The sequence below is a fragment of the Echinops telfairi genome, unplaced genomic scaffold (assembly GCF_000313985.2).
Source record: "Echinops telfairi isolate 266 unplaced genomic scaffold, ASM31398v2 ScPeMD7_7472;HRSCAF=8510, whole genome shotgun sequence".
Taxonomy (NCBI): domain Eukaryota; kingdom Metazoa; phylum Chordata; class Mammalia; order Afrosoricida; family Tenrecidae; genus Echinops; species Echinops telfairi.
The window spans coordinates 6091506-6096792 of record NW_022111376.1 but is presented as its reverse complement, the minus strand read 5'-3'; the positions used below and the strand labels follow the sequence as shown (position 1 = coordinate 6096792).

Sequence of the window (5287 nt, the reverse complement as noted above, 5' to 3'; positions counted from 1 at the left end):
GGGGGGGGAGGAGCTAGAAAAGATTGAGTAGAGTGGGGGAGGGGGATGGAACAAAACAATAAACTATTACCTATTTCTGAATTCCCCAATGATGTATACAGAAGCGGTGATTTGCTGCTGCAATCTTACTTTGTTGTATTCGAAAGCTTGTATTTTAGGGTCAATAGTAGTAGGTTCTTAAGAACCAAAGTTAGATTCTCTTTTTGTGTCCCCAACATCATCTTTTTTAGTTACATGAGGCTAATTTCTTATTTCTCCTCAGTAATAAAACTATAGATATGTCCTAAACTTGAAGAAGCTAGAAAACAGCTAATAAATGCTTGTAGTATGCCTTAGTATAAACAAAGAAATATTAAAGAACATTTGCTCTTGTCCACATCTCTCTATTCTCTCAGAGTTAGTAAAGCATGATAGAAACAATTTTGTATCAGTTCTCTATGGATTTTGTTTCTATAATACTCGAAAATCTTTAAGGAAGGAATAAAGCTCTGCATTGTGGTTTTCCACTTGGGATGGTTACATGTCCTAGGAAGATGCAAGGGTAGTATAATAAGTAATGAAAGAGGAATGTATGCATTGGTTGAAATTGGAATTAATTTGCAATTGGTTGAATTTTTAAAACGACATCAATAGCCTATATTACTTGCCAACAGTATAAGAGATCAGAGGGCATGGCAATAAGAATATAGAGGTATCAGTTTAAAAGTCAGCCTGGGGTCCTATAGACGTGAAGATAAACAAGTGGCCATCTAAGTGAGAAACAACAAAGCCCACATGGAAGAAGCACACCAGCCTGTGAAATCACAAGGTGTCAAAGGGATCAGGCATCAAAAAAAAAAAATCATAGCATTGTGAACAAGGGGGAGTGTGGAGTGGGGACCCAGGGTCATCTGTGGGAAATTGGACATCCCCTTGCAGAAGGGTCGCGGGGAGGAGACACGCCAGTCAGGGTGCAGTGTAGCAACGATGAAACATACATTTTTCCTCTAGTTCTTGAATGCTTCCTCCCCCCCACTGTCATGATCCCAATTCTACCTTACAAATTCGGCTGGACTGGAGGATGTACACTGGCACAGATAGGAACTGGAAACACAGGGAATCCAGGACAGATGAACCCCTCAGGACCAGCGGTGAGGGTGGCGATACCGGGAGTGTGGAGGGAAAGTGAGGGAGAAAGGGGGAACAGATTACAAGGATCTACATATAACCTCCTCCCTGGGGGACGGACAGTGGAGAAGTGGGTGAAGGGCGACGTCGGACGGTATAAGATATGACAAAATAATAATAATTTATAAATTATCAAGGGTTCATGAGAGAGGGGGAAAAGTGAGGAGGTGATACCAAGGGCTCAAGTACAAAGCAAATAATAAGAGAATGTTGCTGGCAACAAATGTACAAATGTGCTTGACACGATGAACAATGGATGGATTGTGATGAGCGTTGTACGAGTCCCCAATACAATGATTTAACAAAAAAAGAAAAAGTTTGTAAGGACTAAGCAGATACTTAATTTTCCATACAATAAAAATATTCAATTTAAAAAGTCAGCATTGTTTTAAACTCAACAATAATGCAAACATCCTTTTCCTGATTACTTAACAGTCTTTGTATGGTGTTATGACTAACTTGAACCGGATTTACAGCCTGTATCCTCTTATAAACCTTAAATTGGTCACATATTAAAAAGAAGTTATATTTGGCGTCAATAAAAAAAGGAAATATGGCATTCTCCTCAAGACTGGGAGGATGAAGAACTAGGCTGGCCTGGCATCGGCCAGAAAAATCTTGATGGAATGGAATGTTAGAGAATAGACTATTTGTGCGAATCAGAATTTCTAGCTTTTTCGTTAAATAGCTAATACCTCATTCATCAACACTAACATTCTAGTACTTCCACATCTATTCTCTCGTTTTACAGTTAGATATTCCCAAGGAGAGAGATTGAGAAGGTGGCATTCTCTGTAGCTTTGTGCCCTTCTTCCTTTCTGTCTCATGGACCTTAGCATTTCCCTGCAGCTGCCCCAACTTTCAGCTGCCAGCACCCAAGTCTCCGCCTCTCAGCTTTCTCCGGCCACTGGTGTCTGCTCTCCACTTGTCCATGCAGCAGCCCTGAAGGTCCAGGGAATTAACTGTCTTTTTCCACCCTGGAAGCAGCTGTGAACCAGTGATGGAAGGGAATGTGATTACCCCAGCTCCTGCACTCCATGGGCAAGATCACTGTGGGGTGCATCTTCTACTCACACAGAAGGATTCAGCCCATCGTGCACAAAGATAACGGACCTAATAATCCCTCCGTCATTGGATGCTTCTTCTTCTCTGTCTCATGCCCCCACTTCCCTATAGGTGTTTCCTAGACCCCTAAGTGAACTTCTAGGAACTGAATCCTTATCTGAAGGGTTGTTTCTAAGAGAGCCAAAACGAAGACCCTGTTTCACAGATCAAGAATCCAAGCCAAGTGATTTGTTGAAGTCGTAAAATGACTTAGATATAAAGCTCACAAGGAGAAAAAACACATGTCCTCACTGGCCCCGTTTCCACTGTGGAGCAAGACCTGAAATGAAGATGTGCTGTGCAGTGTTGCATTGGAATCCTGGAGCCTCGTAGAGCCCCAAAGGCCTAACCAGTGGGCAGGGCTCCCCAGCCCTGGGGAGTCTCTTGTCAGACCAGCTGCGCTCCACCCATCCTCAAACTCGGGAGTTTCACTTCCCTATCTATCAGCCTGTGGAAACATTCAGAGAAGCCAATCACATCCTCCCCTGGAAACCAGAGGTCAGCCCACGGCCTTGTTACTGCAGTCCCAGCTCATTCGCACTCTTCCCAAGTGCTACCTTCGTGTGGCCAGGCGATGTTCTCTTCCCCTGGGCTGTGAACACACATACTAATGAACTGTCCATCTCTTCTGTCCAGTGTCCTATATCAGTGTGTAGCTGGGTAGCCCTCCACCCCCGGGGTGAAGAGGAGACAACAAAAACAAGAATGTCTGTCCAGCTGTGATGATGATGATGATGATGATGATGATGATGATGATGATGATGATGACGACGACACACTGATCTGTCTTGGAAGAAGTAAGACCACCCACCCCATACCCAGGAAAATATCAGCATGACCCAAGGGCCTGAAGCTGAAAATGAAGTTTCCTTCTCAGAGCCCATATCTGATGGCTCTTCTGGGGCCGAGTCATCTTGTTCCAGGATCCTTTGACCCCTTTGAGCCTAAAATGGCCTTGGCCAAGAGTCCGTGGTCCATGCTGTTGGACTGAGAAAACCAACACGTGAGCATGAACACCTCCAATCAAACTGAACTAGGTCAAAGTCTCTTGTTCCAACGAAATCTTAGTGGAGGAGCGTCACACAGCTGGGCCTGCTCCACTGAGACTCCTAAGTTTCCACCCAGGAGTATAGGGCACATCCGGATATTTGCCAAAGCGCCTTAAGACGCTGTGACCTCTCTTTTTTTTTTTTTTTTTAAACATTTTATTAGGGGCTCATACAACTGTTATCCCAATCCATACACACATCAATTGTGTAAAGCGTATTTGTACATCATTTCTCAAAACATTTTCTCTCCATTTAAACCCCCGACATTAGGTCCTCATTTTTCCCCTCCCTCCCCGCTCCCCCCTCCCACATGAGCCCTTGATAGTTTATAAATGGGTATTTTGTCATATCTTGCCCTGTCCGACTTCTCCCTTCATCCACTTTTCGGTTGTCTGTCCCCCAGGGAGGAGGGCTGTGACCTCTCTTGCATGGAATCTAAAGCCCATGATTTGGGACAGTGGCTTTTTAAGATAAATTCAGCAAAGATGGCAAACCCAGTAGGTTACCAGCAGCTAAAGAGGCTAGTGTGGGGACCCTTGGCCTAGGCAGCTAGCTTAAGACTTCTCCTGGGAGGAAGCCAGCTACAGTGGTCTGAGCAGATGCTGGCAGATGGATCTCAGGACAAAGGCTCCTCTCCAACTTGTGAAAAAGCCCCCAATCCTTGTTGTGGTTCTGTAGAACATTAAGAGATGAGGAAGAAGCGGTAAGGAGTCTCAGTTGCAGGCCGAATGGCAAAGAATGACGATGGTGATGATGATGATATAGGCAGTTGAGCCATCTCCGGCGGAAACAATTTTGCACACAAGACTGGCCTCTGCTCTCTGCCCTTCCGTCGGACCTCCTTGCAGGAAAGCAGGACTAGGCCAGCAAACTACATGCAGGAAAAGAACAAAACCAAAATGGTTCTTCTCCTCCTGGTAATTGGAAAGCTCGGATGTGCCACCTTTCAGCATCCTTCCTTCCTTGACCCCAGGGTGACACAGCCAAGGTCAAGGGCAGCCACATAACCACTTGGATAAATTGAGGATTCCGACAGTCTTGACAATTCCCATGGTCTGATCCTATTTGGAAGGAGAACCTGATAAGAATAAGCAAGCCAGATCACCTGCCTTTCACACAGGTGGAATCTAATTAAAGCTCAGAGAGGTTAAGACGCTTTTTCCACGCCAAACAGCTAGTCAATAATGGAGTCCAAATTCACCCTGGTTCTTTTGACAAGTCCTCATACATGATCACCAAGTACAACACTGGCTTGTGGTGCCCCGTTATGTGTTAGCTGCTTGGTACATAGGGTTTCCAGAAACTGATCGCCAGGCCTTTGTTCGGATATACTCCTGGGTGAACTCCAACCACCAACCTTTAGCCTAGGATTTCAGTGCTGTAAACCATTGGCACTACCCAGGGACTCCTGTGCCACCCATCATGCAGGCCAAGCCACCCTGACCCCAGCAGTGGTCTCCTTCAGTCAAGGCCGGTGTTTGCACAACACCAGGGTGAACTTATAGGAGCTCCATGCCCCTGGGCTAGGAGCAGAGTCCCCAGAAACCAACGCCTCAGTATCAACATCTCATGTCTGCAGATGTTTAGGACAGCTCCCACACACCCTCCGGAGGAAACTGGTGGCATCCGGGGATGTGGGAGGGGGAGGCCAAAAGAGGACGGCCATCTAGATCATTCCTTCCAGCCCTGACTTCCTGGTTTGAAGAGCCATTCGGCTGGGGACACGGGGAGGTAGGGGAGGAAGTCATCACCACCCACCTAGAACTGGGACACTGTGTGCTGTTTCCCCCTCCTCTGCCCCTGGGCTCTCTCCCAGGTCAACTCATCATCGGATTTAGCAAATCACAAGGCAAGGATGCCCAGCGAGACAAGGCACTTCAGAGAAAGAGGTAATCGGCGGGCCCTGCCAACACTGAAAAGGAGTCCTCTGAAATGCCCGTTCCTGGGGTGCCCTGTCTTGTTAAGTG

The 5287-nt window shown here is 46.2% G+C and overlaps 1 pseudogene; it reads left to right on the top strand.

The window, feature by feature from the left end:
* Positions 1-3262, top strand: part of LOC101642109 — a 4916-nt pseudogene extending 1654 nt beyond the window's left edge.
* The last annotated feature ends 2025 nt before the right edge of the window (positions 3263-5287 follow it).